Source organism: Vicia villosa, linkage group LG1, assembly GCF_029867415.1.
Source record: "Vicia villosa cultivar HV-30 ecotype Madison, WI linkage group LG1, Vvil1.0, whole genome shotgun sequence".
Lineage (NCBI taxonomy): Eukaryota > Viridiplantae > Streptophyta > Magnoliopsida > Fabales > Fabaceae > Vicia > Vicia villosa.
The window spans coordinates 109,912,115-109,928,934 of record NC_081180.1 but is presented as its reverse complement, the minus strand read 5'-3'; the positions used below and the strand labels follow the sequence as shown (position 1 = coordinate 109,928,934).

The 16,820-nt window shown below is 31.6% G+C and overlaps 1 long non-coding RNA gene across 1 annotated transcript; it reads left to right on the top strand.

The window, feature by feature from the left end:
* Positions 1-10,669: 10,669 nt before the first annotated feature.
* Positions 10,670-11,866, top strand: LOC131614227 (uncharacterized). Its single transcript, XR_009287636.1, has 4 exons — positions 10,670-11,180; positions 11,291-11,461; positions 11,558-11,664; positions 11,749-11,866. It is a non-coding gene; the product is annotated as an uncharacterized LOC131614227 (long non-coding RNA).
* Positions 11,867-16,820: the final 4,954 nt, after the last annotated feature.

Sequence of the window (16,820 nt, the reverse complement as noted above, 5' to 3'; positions counted from 1 at the left end):
GAAGAGAAATATGCTTTCTCTTGGTGAATTCGACAAGAAAGGATATGTTTTCCAAGGAGAGAAAAGTATCCTAAGAGTCATGAAGGGTTCGAAGGAAGTCTTGAGAGGCGTGAAGAAACAAGGCTTATATACCCTTGAGGCTGAAGTTGTAAGTGGTTCGACAAATGTTGCATCCACGAAACCTTTGTCGAAAACAGAAATCTGGCACATGAGATTGGGCCATGTCAGTGAAAGGGGTCTGGTCGAATTAGGGAAACAAAATCTGCTTGGTGGAGACAAAGTCGAAAAGCTGAAGTTTTGTGAACCCTGTGTACTTGGAAAATCTTGCAGAGTGAAGTTCAACAAAGGCAAACAAAGAACACATGGATCCCTTGATTACATCCATGCTGATCTTTGGGGGCCTGCAAGGTGTCCATCACATTCAGGAGCAAGGTATTTTCTATCCATAGTAGATGATTATTCCAGAAAATTATGGGTATTCATCCAGAAGACTAAGGATGAAACTTTTGAGAATTTCAAAAGTTGGAAGACTCTGGTTGAAAATCAGACTGGCAGAAAGGTCAAGAGGTTGAGAACCGACAATGGCCTTGAATTTTGCAATGAGGCATTCGACAGTTTTTGTGCTGCCTCTGGTATTGCAAGGCATAGAACTACTGCAGGTACTCCACAGCAAAATGGTTTGGCTGAAAGGTTTAATCGAACTATTTTGGAGAGAGTCAGATGCATGTTGACTAGTGCGGGGTTAACAAAGGTGTTCTGGGCTGAGGCTGTTTCGACAGCAACATATCTGATAAACAGATGTCCTTCGACAGCGTTAGATATGAAGACACCTGAAGAAGTTTGGTCGGGACATCCACCAGATCTCGACAAACTGAGAGTATTTGGCTGCGTAGCCTATGCTCACATTAGGCAAGACAAGGTCGAACCTAGAGCTCTGAAATGCATGTTCATGGGATACCCTGAAGGAGTCAAAGCTTATAGGCTATGGTGCCTAGAGCCAGGTCACAGGAGGTGTATCACTAGTCGAGATGTAGTTTTCAATGAAGCTGAAATGGCTTTTAAGAAAACTAATGATGTTGGTTGAAGTACAGAAACAGCTGACGAAGAGCTGGAACAGGTAGAGATTCCTGTTGAGGTGGAGCATGTTGATGCTGAATTGCATATCCCAGATGAAGTCGAAGAAGAAGCAGAAGATGATGAAGTTGAGGAAACTGACGATGACTACCTATTGTCGAGAGATAGGTCGAGAAGAGTCATCAAGCCACCTCAGAGACTTGGATATGCAGATCTTATAGCTTATGCCTTAATCTCTGCAAGTGAGGTTCTAGACGAAGAACCTAGAGACTATAAGGAAGTTATGAGGAGTCGAAATAAGACTGAATGGCTGAAGGCCATGGATGATGAGATGAAATCTCTTCATGATAATCATACTTGGGAACTGATCAAGAAACCTGTTGGGGCAAGGTTAGTCAGCTGTAAATGGATTTTCAAAGTTAAGGAAGGAATTGAAGGAGTGACGTCGAAACGATACAAGGCAAGGTTAGTTGCAAGGGGTTTCACTCAGAAAGAAGGTGTCGACTTCAATGATGTGTTTTCTCCTGTTGTGAAGCATATGTCCATTCGAATGTTGCTTGCCATGGTGGCACAGTTCGATCTTGAACTGGAACAGATGGATGTGAAGACTGCGTTCTTGTATGGTGATCTAGATGAAACGATCCTGATGAGGCAACCTGAAGGGTATGTCGAAAAGGGGAAGGAAGATTATGTGTGCAAGTTAAAGAGATCTTTGTATGGGCTGAAACAATCTCCTCGACAGTGGAATAGGAGATTCGACAAGTTCATGGCACGCATAAGTTTCATTAGAAGTCAGTTCGACCACTGCGTTTACTTCAGATTTCGACCTGGTAATTCATTTGTTATTTTGTTGCTTTATGTGGATGATATTCTCATAGCAAGCAACAATGTTGAAGATGTGATGAGGGTGAAGGCTGAACTCAATAAGGAGTTCGATATGAAGGATCTGGGAGCAGCTTCCAGGATTCTTGGAATTGACATTCGAAGAGATAGAAAGAAGTCGAAGTTATGTCTATCTCAAGAGGCATATCTACGGAAGATTCTTGAAAAGTTTGGTATGTCGAATTCGAAGCCAGTTGTGACTCCAACAAACCCTCAATTCAAGCTGAGTATTGATCAGTGTCCCAGTACTGGTGTCGAAAGAGCCTATATGAATAGCATTCCGTATGCTAATATAGTTGGTTCTTTGATGTATGCTATGGTTTGTACTAGACCCGACATAGCATACGCAGTAAGTCTTGTAAGCAGGTACATGGCGAATCCTGGAAAGGCTCACTGGCAAGCATTGAAGTGGATTTTAAGGTACATAAATGGGTCTCTGAATAGAGTCCTAATTTATGGTGGAGCCTTGGGTGAAGATAGTAAAGCAGTAATAGAAGGATATGTCGACTCTGATTATGCAGGTTGTATGGATTCCAGAAAATCTATTTCTAGATATGTTTTCACTATGTTTGGCACTGCAATTAGTTGGAAAGCAACACTTCAGAAGGTTGTTGCTCTATCAACCACTGAAGCGGAGTATATTGCCCTAACTGAAGCTGTGAAAGAAGCATTGTGGCTTGAAGGTTTTGCGAAGGAGCTAAAACTTCAAGGTCGAGGTATCACTGTTAAATGTGATAGTCAAAGTGCAATACACCTGTCGAAGAATTCAGCCTATCATGAGCGAACTAAGCACATTGATGTGAGGCTGCATTTCGTCAGAGGAGTAATCGAGCGTGGAGAAGTCCAAGTGCTGAAGGTTTCGACTGAAGACAATGCTGCTGATATGATCACCAAGACATTGCCGAGTTGCAAGTTTTTCCACTGTATGCAGTTGATAAAGCTGCATGAAGAAAGCTAGTCTATTCCTTGACGTTGTAGAGTTAGGTCCAAGGTGGAGATTTGTTAGATATTGGATCGAACTCTAGTATTGTCGAAGGGTAGCTTCTTGGTTCGACAGTTCGACAGAGTTAAGCATGAAGTCGAAGGATTGTTCACATGCTGGTGTCGAAGTGTGCATGCTGTAGTCGAAGATGGGTCTAGCATGCAGATGTCGAAGATGCTAGGGTTGTTAGCATGTTAAATTAGGTTTTAGTGTTTAAACCCTAATTTGTTAAGTTAGCTTGTTTATTAAGTTGGCTTGTATAATGGGCCTTGCTGAAAAAGCCCATTAGTTAGTATGTTAGGTTTTATTATAAATAACATACTAGTCTCTCATCATTGCTAAGCTGCAAATCCTAATTTAGGGTGAGAGAGGTTATTTGTTATTCTTGTAAACTTGTAATCTTGTTTTAAGAGAAAGTGAAAGAATAGCAGTTATAACCAATTCTTGTGTTCTTATTCTCTTCCCTAATTCCCTATTATACTTTGTTATTGGTATCGTTTTGTGAAAAACGATACCAATAACAAAGTATAATAGGGAATTAGGGAAGAGAATAAGAACACAAGAATTGGTTATAACTGCTATTCTTTCACTTTCTCTTAAAACAAGATTACAAGTTTACAAGAATAACAAATAACCTCTCTCACCCTAAATTAGGATTTGCAGCTTAGCAATGATGAGAGACTAGTATGCTATTTATAATAAAACCTAACATACTAACTAATGGGCTTTTTCAGCAAGGCCCATTATACAAGCCAACTTAATAAACAAGCTAACTTAACAAATTAGGGTTTAAACACTAAAACCTAATTTAACATGCTAACAACCCTAGCATCTTCGACATCTGCATGCTAGACCCATCTTCGACTACAGCATGCACACTTCGACACCAACATGTGAACAATCCTTCGACTTCATGCTTAACTCTGTCGAACTGTCGAACCAAGAAGCTACCCTTCGACAATACTAGAGTTCGATCCAATATCTCACACATATCTATTGTTTTATAATGTTTTAATTGTTCTCTGTTTTATTGTTGTGTCATCTAGTAGCATTGATTTGATTTTGTTGAAATCTCAATACAGAAAATGAAGATGTTGATTGTTATGTCAGAATTACTTGAAAATGAAGGGCCTTATGGTTGAGCCAAAACTCGTTAAGCTGCTGAACATCATGGCAAATGTCAGGGTTAGTGTTGGTTAGTATAGAAGACAACCGACCAATCGGCTATACTTAACAACATTAACAGTATATTTCTTTGACATTCCTGGAAATGGGATTCCTTACATTTCATTACATCCTTGTTGCCTGAGCTATTGACAGGACTTGATTCAAAGCTTTGGTTGAAGTTATCAATTGGCATCAAGTGGTTGGTAGTTTTTTGTACAAAGAAGCTTTTTAAGTTTACTTTTTCCATTCTATTATGAATAAAATTCCATTACATCCTTCCCTGGATATTGCCACGACTTAGGTTCCCCTTAGACGGGTTTAATGATTCCTTGAAGCCTCCTATGATGGGAAATTTACAACACTCGATTGTCTATTTAGAAGGCATGCGTGTCTAATAATGCCTTTAAATAATTTTATTATTGGAGTATTTTTGCTGTAATTACAACTCCACTGATGCACAACGTTGAAGATAAAGATGAAATTTTTTGCAGAGAGAAAAACTATAACAAAATTTTGTAACTAACTTTTTCTTCAAACTCAATTTCTCAAATGCTAAAAAATTATTACAAATGCAACTAATTTTGGGTTATATACAATAATTCAGTTGAAATGAAACTCAAATGAAACTTAAATGCAAATTAAATTGAAACTAAACTCACTAATTTGAATTACATTTAACAAATTTCCCGAGAATTTATTTGCCAAAAAAGCACATGCCATCTCATATTTTACTCAAATATCTATTTGGCTCTTTAAGTAAATAAAATTTTAATCTTTATGATTAATACTGTTTTTTTTTTCAAAAATTCGAACACCTCTAGAACAAAATATATGATTTTTCAAAATTTATGGTTATCGCAAATATTTTAAAAAATCTGGTTAAAAATTATAGATGTTTGCAAATTTATGGTTTTATATTGGATTTTTTTATTTATAAAAACTAAAATAAAATTTAAAATTTTCAAAAAATATAAAACTTGTTTATTTTAATTTATTTACCAAAATAGATATTTACTTGATTAGTTTAATTAATGAACTTTTTTAGGGTTTTATGCAAATTGGGTCCTTCAATTTTCAAAGATCCACAACATTCACATTTATCTGAATTAAGGGATTCATTTCTAATGTTAGTAATTTCTTCACTCAAAATTTTATTGTTAAATTTTAAGAATTAAATATACTCAAGACCAATAATATTTTTCTTCTTCTAATTTATCATTGTTTTTAACGAGTTTAACACTAAACTTAAAAACTTGATCATATATTAAAGAATCTTTTTAGTGAAAAAACACTTCATGAGAGTCTTCCGATGTATAGACGAGGTATATCTCTGAATACATTTGAAATTCTTGATATTGATCTCATTGATTTTTCATCTTCTGTATATGATGATGAATATTCAACTGTTTCTTCCAATGTTGAACTTTCAAAGATTTTGCTTGTTGAAGTTTCTTCACGCATTCTACTCGATGAAACTTCTTCCTCGAAGATTCGACTACTCGAGGTTTCTTTATCATTTCCAACGGATGATGACTCTTATGATAATCGTTCATCTCTTGAGATCGTTCATTCAATAGATTCTACGGGTGTTGATCTTTCACATTCATCTTTGAGTAATCCTCTTGACGAAGATTATGATGATGAGGAAGACGAAGATCTTTTAGTATGTTTGATCTTTCTTCTGATTACTTGAGTAACTAGATCAACTCCTTGAGTTTTTAGATGATCACTATTGTACCCCAATTTTTGAATACTGAGATCCCACCTCATTTCAAATAGTAGGATCATCATCATTATCATTATCATCATGCATATATTATTTGCTAACCAAAATACCAAGTATTGTTGTTTGTCGCTTGTGTGTTGCTTGTTCCAAGACAGGAAACTAGTCAAAGTGAGACTAAGCAAATTGGGGTTTTGGAACCCACAAAGGATTTCAAGCATTCTCATATGCTCAACTGATAACCCCATCAAAATCAAAGTCCAAGAATGGCTCAATTCAAGATCAACAACTTCCGAATTCATCTGATGCACAAATTAGGGTTTTGACCTAATTCATCTGAGAAGTTGACTTTTAATCAGGAGATGGCTCCGTGACTCAAACTTTGATTCAAGTATCTTCAACTCAATATTATAGTCCACTCACATCATCCATTTGAAGAGAATGGCTTGATTCAATTGGAATCCACAAGATTGCAGTTCATCTGGAAAAAATCAACTGTGTAGGTCAACCTTCGACTTTTGAAAAAATTGGTCAACTATAGACTATTGAGGATCAAAATCATCAACATATGCTTATTAAATTCATTTGATCAAGAAAAATCAAGAAAATCAATCAAGAATAAAAAAGTCAACAAAAGTCAAAATTAGGGGTTTTAAGTGTTTTTGACCTCATTTTGGGAACTTCAAAATTCACCTACAAACTCAAAAATTTCCCAACATGAAAGTTGTATATTTTGATCAAACAAACAACTTTGTCACTTATAACATTTCTTCAAAAAGTGATTTATTTGAGAGATATTGGATCAATAAGTTTATGTCAAAAAAACTTGGAAGAAATGTTAAGTGTTTTAACCTAGATTTCTTCCAACTTTGTGGTCATTTTTCACCAACATCCAAAATGAGTTTGAGGAAACTTTTAACAAGTGGATTGAAGTATGTAGCAAGGGCTTTCCAAAGAGACCATTATCATGAATTTCCATAACACTTGAATTCAAGCCATGAACATGAGAAAGTTATGAAGCAAAACCATTTCAAATGAAAGATTCCTTTCTTGTAGCTCATATAACTTGTTCAAGACACTAAATTCAAAAGATTACACTTGCTTTTGAGCTATGAACCAAGTGCTTTCACCATTGCCTATTGAATTACACCATTTATGGCACAAAGTTAACACTTCCATTCTTGTAAAGCTACTTTAATCACAAAGTCCACTCTCCTTGAGCTTCCAACTTGTTTCTTCTGCATCAAAAGCAACACAAATCCAACAAGCAAGCTCTTAATGTGCAGATAAAGTCATTACAAGCATGCTTGAACTTGTAGCTTGCTCTTGGAATCATGAACTTCACTTTTCTTCATGGAGAAGCAAACTTGCACAACTTTCAAACCACAAAGCCTATTGATATGATTTTTTCCTCCACAAACCACAAATTGTGCCTATAAATAGTAGGGGTGATCAAAACCAAACCAACCCAATAGAAAACCGCAAACCAAACCAAACCAAACCGAAACTGCAAAAAACCGCATTTGGTTCGGATTAGTTTGGGTCATCTTTTAAGAAAACCGCATGGTTCGGTTTGGTTTGCGGTTTGTATTTTAAAAACCGAACCAAACCGAATCAAACCGCATTATGTTACAACCTAACTTTTACTTAACTCACATTCAACCCAAACTTAAATCTATAATACCTTAACCTTATGTTACAAACAATTTTCTCATCCTTACACATGATTTTAGTCCCGATCTTCTCAAATCTCTAATAGCATTATCGCGTCTTCTTTGCCACATACATCTTCCCTCTTTTTCTATAATCTATACTCTCTTGTATTCTTTCTTTTTCACCTTCTCATTTTTAGACAAATGTTCCCTATTTCAGTTTCGTTTTTATCGCACATCTTCTTCTCTAATCTCTCAACTCTTTTGTTTTTTCTTTTTTCACTCGTATCTTCTATTTTTTGTTTAATTCTAATAATTTTTATATTGTTTTATACTATTATTTTATGTTTATTATTCCACTTTTGTCTAATTTAATTTTTACATATTAAATAGAAAGTTATTGTCAAAATATGACGGGTTTTGTTGTTATTTAATAGTGTATGAATGTCTCAATACAAAGTTATGTTATCATCTATATGTATATGAATGGTTCAATAAAATATTTTTAAAAAACCGAACCAACCGCACCGAACCAAACCGCATTAGGTTGGTTTGGTTTGGTTCGGATTTTTTTTAAAATCCAACCGAACCAAACCAAACCGCGCGATTTTTTCTCTTGCGGTTCGGATGATTTTTTTCGTCAAAACCGCCCAAACCGCACCGCGATCACCCCTAATAAATAGAGGCTCTTTCCTTTTGCAACAAACACATAATAATCTCCAAATTCACTCCCTCACTCAAAAACTTCATTTCTCACTTTGCACAAACTTGCAAGTTTTGAGTTTCTTTCAAGTTCTTTGCTAACTAACCTTCCAAAAACTTCATATACATCATATAGAAGATATCCAAACCCTTTCATTACATATTTAACATCTCTATTACCACCCTCCATCTTCATCCGCCGTATTTACGTGTTGAGTTGGGCAGAGAGATTGAGAGCAATTCAAAGCAAAGTAAGCACATCAATAGCACCAGGAAGGTTTAAGGAAGCTCATAGGATCATTCATTTGTTGCAGGAATATCATTTAAAGGGGCTGCCATCTCCTTTCGTTCGGTAAAAAATCTTGAACTTGAAACTCACAATCTAAGTTATCATTTGTGTTCATTTTGAGTCATTATTGTTCATATGATTGGTGTGACCTGAAGTCTTATGAAAATAGGCATTGGTTGAGCTTGATTGTCATTTAAATTAACTTTGGAAAACTAGCTTACTTTTGGTTTTATCAAAAATTCGAAAGCTATAGTCAATATTAAACTTTTTAAGCACATGGTTGAATTCCTTGTGAAATTCTAATAAACTTTGATCTTTACACATTTTCATTTGGTTGATAAATGAGAGAGTTACCATTTTTAAAGATTTGAAGTTTGAGAAAAATGTGATTCTGCAGCAGAAACTGTTTTTTTCGAAGGGGGAATCGATTACCCCATTTTGGGAAATCGATTTCCTGAAGCAAAAACTCAAAAAAATTAAATCTGGTCAGGGGGGAAATCAATTTCTTCATTTTGGGAAACAAATTTTCTGAAGCCAACTTTGAAAAATATTAATTGTTTTTCCATCATTTTCTCAAATTGTTTCTATGAGCAAACTAAATCCTTCTGAGCTAATTTTTTGCACAATCTTTGTTTATGTGATATATTTAAAAAAAAAATCCAAAAATATTTTAGTTTAATCATTTTAAATTAAATCGAAAAATAGTGTGTTTTTGCCTTTTAAGGCCTTTTAGTAAAAAACAAAAGAAAATGTTTTATTCACCAAATGTCTTGATTAAATTTGTGTGACTATTTTAGGACTTACCCTAGCTTCCTTTGAAGTTCATGCCATGATCCCTTAGTTGCTCACTTAGGGTTTTCACAACTTTAGAAAATGATTAGGCTTAGGTGTACATAATCAAAACCCTAAAACCCTAATCTCACGATCGTTTGATCCCAAAGAAATGCCCTGTTAATATAATGTGTTGCTTTGTTTATGTACATATACTTGTTGATTTTTATCCTTATACACTTGTACTTTATTCATTGTATAATCATTGTATATATACATTGTTTACTAACCCACGTGCATGAGATATCCATCCACACCCATCACATTTATTCATATATGAAATGATTCCAAGGTATAAACATCCTTTTATCCATCATCATTTGAGTTTACATTGATCTCTTTGTTATACTCACTTGTTTACTTTTGTGACACATGTTATCACACACACACCCACACACACACACACACACACACACACACACACACACACACACACACACACACACACACACACACACTTGAGGTATTCTCCATGATTGATCGCTTAAGTTATTGCCTAAATATCCAAAGGAATGGAAATGGTATTGACTAAAATTGTCAAGGTTCTCAATCTCTTTTCCAAACTCTTTATCTTTATGCTTAGTATTGTTAAAGCTTTGCACTGCACTTGTTTTGAAAATGGTTTTGTATTGTTAAAGCTCAACCTTTTTAAATGAACCCTTGGTTTTGTATGGTTAAATCTCAACCAACCCTTTTTAAACCTTGGTACTAAGATGAGCATTATTCCCGGTGAAACTTCTCTTAGACCACCGGGCCTTTTATTGTTAAAGCTTGACTCCTTTTAATAACAACAACAATAATAAAAATATTTTCAAAGAGGTTCATATGGAGTACCATAGATGTGAGGGGTGCTTAAAACCTTCTCCTTACATAACAAAACCCCCGTACCTAAATCTCTGATGATTTTATTAGTTTTGATTTTAAAAACTTCGGTGGTTTTATTCGCTCTTTCTCCCATTTCCTTTGGAACAATAAAGTGCGGTGACGACTCTATTTAAAATATATGATTTAAGTCAATTCAATGGCTTTAGTCTCACAAATTTCACCGCTACAATCACTTTCTTTCTAGATTCTTCCTAAAACTCAACAAATGCACTACCATATTTTTAACAGAGGATTGCATCATATTTTTGATCCCAACTCTTAATTCTTATATAGTTATTAGATACAAAATTTTAAATATAACCTCCAAGAGTTTTGATGGTTGAGTACCATCTATGGGGAGTACTCTCATATTTATTTGGCATTCCAATTTTCTAAATTTTTGTGTTTATAATCATTTGTTCGATCTTTGGAGAAAATTCATGAATCTATCATATAAGAAAAGTCTACCATTTGGGACTTTCTTAGGCTATCCACATCAGCATCTGTTCCCTCATGATTCCACATCAGCATCCTCAAAATTATGCTCTTCATCAATTCAATTCACGTTAAAAATTTCAGCGGTTACTATCTCCCCATGTTCAATGGAGGTTAAGAGATTGGTCCATATTCTACCCTTTTATTCTTCCATTCATTCACGTTCCCTAAAACCGCTGACGGTTACGAAAATGCTTCATCATTCACAACCATAACTTTCAATCTTCCCCTTCAACCTTCTTCTACAGCGGTTTTACAAATCTGTTTCTTTTTCAAGTGCAAAAACGATCCCTCCTTTCTCTCTTCCTCCGTTCTTCCTCTTCTTTTCTCTCTCCAATCTCCGACAACGATTGTCGCTGAAAAGTGCAACAGGCGGCAGCATCTTTTTGCAATTTTAATTAGTTTATGTAATTGATGATTTTGTGTGTTATTTGTAGGTAATTCTTCGGTTCTGATCCGATCTTCGACGCCAAAAGGAACAAAGAACCTCCCCTTTCCATCAAAGATGCCAACGAAAGGGTAATCTTTATCTTTCCCTCATCTATTTCATTCAATTAGCGTTAGGGTTTGTTTGCACACTCGCAGATCTATTCAATTTCGGTTCTCTTTGTGATTTTAATGGAAAGCAGCGATCAGCTAGCGTTGGTTGAATATTTTGGACCATAAAATACAGGAAGAATATCAACTATAAAGCAGAGCAACAATAAAATACAGGAAGAATCAATCAGATGCACAATTCAATTTTATTTAGATTCAAACACAATAAAGCAGAGCAACAATAATTCGAGTGAATTTTATAGGTACTTATTTATGTTTTATGTTCTATCTTCTTCCCTTTCTCCTTCTGAAGTATGTTTGATTCTGATTTTTGCTCAACTTTTCCTTGATTGTTGAAGGGAAGGGTTCAAAATAACTCAATCCGAAATTGGAATTTCATCACAATGAAGATGAAATTCTCAATTAGCAGTTTCCCTTGGTGAGGGTATGCACTTAGCTTCTGCAGGTACGTCCGGGTTGTCTTCTTTGTGTATGCACTTAGCTTCTGTAGGTGCGTTCGGGTTGTCTTTTTTGACGCGGGTTTATGCAGGTTCGATGATGAAGCACAAGTTTGCTTGGCCATAAAAAAGAAAGGATGGCAATGAGAGAGATTGATCGGTTCTTTGTACTATTTTGGTTTTGTTTATGCTTTCAATTTCAGGTGGCGGTTCGTTTCGATATAGGTTTCTCCGACTCATATTCTAATGACACTCATATGCTATACCAGTTCCAGCCTTCAATAACCAATGAAGCTAGCAGCTACTCTCATGATCCACGGTGCGCCATTCTCGACTGTTGATTCAAAAGGGTCTCAAATGCCTGCTGAGCACGAAACAAAAACACCATTTTTCGTTGTTCCAAATGAAGCTATAGCAAAACTGTCATTATAAAATGGTTTTGGAATACTTCCTATAGAGAGTGAAAGTACATCAACACCGTCGGAAACTTAAAAATGTTATGAATATTATGTAAGAAATTTTCTATTGTTATTATTTTGATTTGATATTGTGTAATATTTTTTGAACTATACGGAGAAATGATGTTTCTATGGTTCCATTTTGCCACTGTCGAAAACAATACATTTTCACTCGGAGAGATTACACATGCTGCTGTGAAATATTTATCAAACAGACTACTCAACAAACCTATTTGAAGAACTAGGTTAGAACCTAGAAGGCGGCTCTTGATAGAACATGACAAAACTTGTGTTAATTTGGCACAAATCATTTTGTAAATTGATGCAAATAATTCATTTTTCGGTTGATTTCAAAATAAGCGCTTTTCTAACAAATCTCCCATTTATTTCCCAAATATTCTATTTTCGTCTTTTCCTAATTTATTGTATTTATTAGTTTTTTGTTCACGATCAAAAAAGGTTCTGTGAGATCACAAGGGTTATTAAATATTATTTATTTTAGATACCGTATAAATTATTCAAAAATAAGTATGTGTTTTATAGGATATTATTGATGTTTTTAAAATTTCATAATGACATAATATTTTTTTATGATAAAAAAAAACTAAACTCAATTTTTGATTATCATATTAAAAATGTTTGAAAAGGAATTATTTTGAAAGAACCAAAAAAGACATACACGATTATTTTAAATTAATGGTTTGATTTTATGTTTTAATGATTTTTAATTGTGTTTTAAATATTCTAAATAAGTTATTTATTGAATTAAATTTTTTAATTTATTGATATTTAATGTCAAATTTTTATTAATAGAAGATAATGATAAACTAAATTGTTAGTAATTTAAAAAAAAAATCTTGATGATGATACGTAGTGCACCAATAATGTTACATAAATATGTGTTAAATGCAATCATTAAACGGTTAGTAATTAGAAATAAATGGAGAGACCATATACTTTTTATTCTATGAAAGTAAATAAAATAAAATAAAATAATTATAAAAATATTAAATTATGTGCTACACTTTGTAAATCTCATTGTCAATTAAAATACGAAAGTTGAAAAAAAAATAGGACGCACATGTCTTTTTTCTCAAACCACATTTAAATATATGTTGCATCCCGGTCAAAATTTTATAATTCAAGTAACAATTAGAATAACATTTTAAACTATGATTTTAAATAACTTCTCGGTCAAATTGAATAATATTATTTTTTTAAAGAATTGTTTCAATTATTAAATGATCATTTATAACTATTAAATTACAATAATGTCATAGATTAAAAAAATGTATAATTTATGGTGCAATTTAATCTCTCCTCACAAAAGAATTAAACTAACAAAAAAAAATATAGAATGTAATATTACCCTACATTTTTGTTAGAATCAATTAATTTAATTATTATAAATATTACTCTACATTTTTGTTTACGTCTTTTAATATTCTTTAAGTACTTATTTAATTCTATAGGTTATATTAAGAGTTATAAATATTCTTTAATATTCTTTATGATATATTAAGAGTCATAAATATTTATTAATTTAAATTTCAAACACTCTTTTCTTACCTAACACCCACTATTAATTTAAATCGTGAATATAGTGATATTAATTTGATCAATATTTGCTACTAATATATATAGTTGTATTAAAAAAAATTAATATAATATCGTATTAACTAAAAATTATTGATATAAATATATATAATACTAATATATAATTATATTAAGGATTGTGACTATTATATAGTTATATTAAATGTTTTATTATTATATAATTATAATAAAAACTATAATTTATATAAAAATATATAATTTTTTATTTTTTGAATACAAGAAGATATAGCAGTAGAAAATATTTTTACAATAAATATAGAGCCATATTATTAATTTTATCGAAGGTGTTAATTGTTTACAATAATAACAAATAATTATATTAACAAAAAGCATTGATAAAATATTTTATGATAAAAAATATATAATAATAATATAATAGAAAAAATATTTGTTTCATTTTAAAGATAATAACCATGAGTATATATTATTTAACTATTAATATAGTTATTTAGTAATTCGAAAAATATTTTTATAGGCTTTAATTTGTATATTAATAATTAATTAAAAAATATAAAACACTAGCAATAAAATTATTTTATGTTAAAAAACTCTATTAAAATTATTTAATTGGTAATCAAAATTCATTAGATAGAAAATTAATCTTATCTATTAATTGAATCATAAAATATAAAAAATACATCTATCATATAAGAAAAGTCTACCATTTGAGACTTTCTTAGGCTATCCACATCAGCAACTCTTCTCTCAATGATCCACATCAGCTTTGGTGGTTACTACAGAATTTTTGTTGCTTCAACTTCATGGTGGGCTGCAGCAGTTAATGGCTGTGGAAGTTTCACCCTCCCAGCTTCTCATGTTGCTGCAGTTATGTAAGGACCATTACTCTTTGCCTCTCCACGTTCCAAACTGCACCAATTAAATTAATCATCATAAATATTAATTTAAAATTTTTTTTATGTCTTTTAATATTCTTTAAGTATTTATTTAATTGTATATGTTATATTAAGAGTCACAAATATTCTTTAATATTCTTTATATTATATTAAGAGGCATAAATATTTATTAATTTAAATCTCCTCAACTCTTTTCTAGACTTAACACCCATATTACTTTAAACCGTGAATATAGTTATATTTATTTGATAAATATTTGCTACAAACATATATGGTTGTTTTAAAAATAATAGAAAATAAATAAATTAATATAATTTCATATTAATTAAAATGATTGAAATAAATATATAATAATAATATATAGTTGTATTAAGGATTGTGACCATTATATAGTTATATTAAATTTTTTATTATTATATAATTATGATAAAGATTATAATTTATATAAAAATCTTTTATTTTTTTAATACAAGAAGATATAGTAATCCAAAATATTTTTTGGAATAAATATTGAAGATATAGTAATCCGAAATATTTTATTAGAATTATATTTTAGTTATAAAATAACAAAAAGCATTAATAAAATATTTTATGATAAAAAATCTATAATAATAATAGTAATATAATAGAAAAAATATTTTTTGCATTTTAAAGATAAGAACAATGAATATATTATTCTAACTGTTAACAAAATTTGAATATTAACAGGAACACAAAATTACTGATGATTTTTTTGAATATTAACATAAACATTAAGTTACTGATAAATTTTTTGAACATTAACGAGAACAAATTTGGAATATTAACGAGAACACGAAGTTATTTATCAAAATATTGAATATTAACAGGAAAACAAAGTTATTAATCAAACTATATTGAATATTAACAGGAACATGAAGTTATTAATCAAAATATTGAATATTAACGAGAACATGAAGTTAGTAATCAAAATATTGAATATTAACGGGAGTATTAAATTATAGAGTAAAGTATATAATATTAACGGGAACAAGGAGTTACTGCTAAAAATATTTAATAATAACGGAAACATGACGTTATTAATCAAACTATTGAATATTAACAGGAACAAATTTGGAATATTAACGGAAACACGAAGTTAGTGATCAAAATAATGAATATTAGCGATAACATGAAGTTACTGATCAAAATATTGAATTTTAACGGGAACATGAAGTTACTGAACAAAATATTAAATATCAACAAGAACACGAAGTTACTCATCAAAACATTAAATATCAAGGGGAACATGAAGTTACTGGTCAAAATATTGAATATTAACGGAAAATGAAGTTTATTGATCAAAATATTGAATATTACTCGGAACACGGAGTTACTGATCAAAATATTGAATATTAACGGGAACACGGAGTTATTGATTAAAATATTAAATATTAACAGGAGCACAAAGTTAATGATCAAAATTGTGAATATTATCGAAAACATTCGGTTAATGATCCAAATTTTAAAAATTAAAGGAACAAATTTTGAATACTAACAAGAACACGAAGTTACTGATCAAAATAATAAATGTTTACGGGAACACAGAGTTATTGACAAAATATTGAATATTAACAGGAACACGAAGTTACTGATAAATTTTTGAATATTAACAGAAATATTAAGTTACTGATAATTTTTTTGAATATGAACGGAAACGAATTTGGAATATTAACGGGAACACGAATTTATTGATCAAAATAATGAATATTAACGGGAGCAAGGAGTTACTGATCAAAATAATGAATATTAACAAGAACATGAAGTTACTGGTCAAAATATTAAAAATTAACGGGAAGAAATTTGAAATATTAACGGGAATACGAAGTTACTTATCAAAATAACGAATATTAACGGGAAAATGAAATAACTGGTCAAAGTATTTTTCAATTAATTATGTATTTTGAATGAACCATTATTATAAATGGAGTTTGTAGTGGTTTCTCATTGGTCTACAAGACAGAGCTGATCGTTTGAGATTGGGCTGATAGTTTGTAGTTATAATTAAGCCAAAATAACTAATTTTCTCCTTAGCTAGCAAAAAATAATCGATTTTCCTTAGCTGATAGTGTGAGATTGTGCTAATAGTTTGTAGTTTAATCAATTGTATTAAATAGTTATCACTTATTGAATTATATAATTTAATTGAATATTTCTTCGTTATAATTTGTGAATTTGCGATTTCTTCGTTATAGATTGTGCTAATAGTTTTAAAAC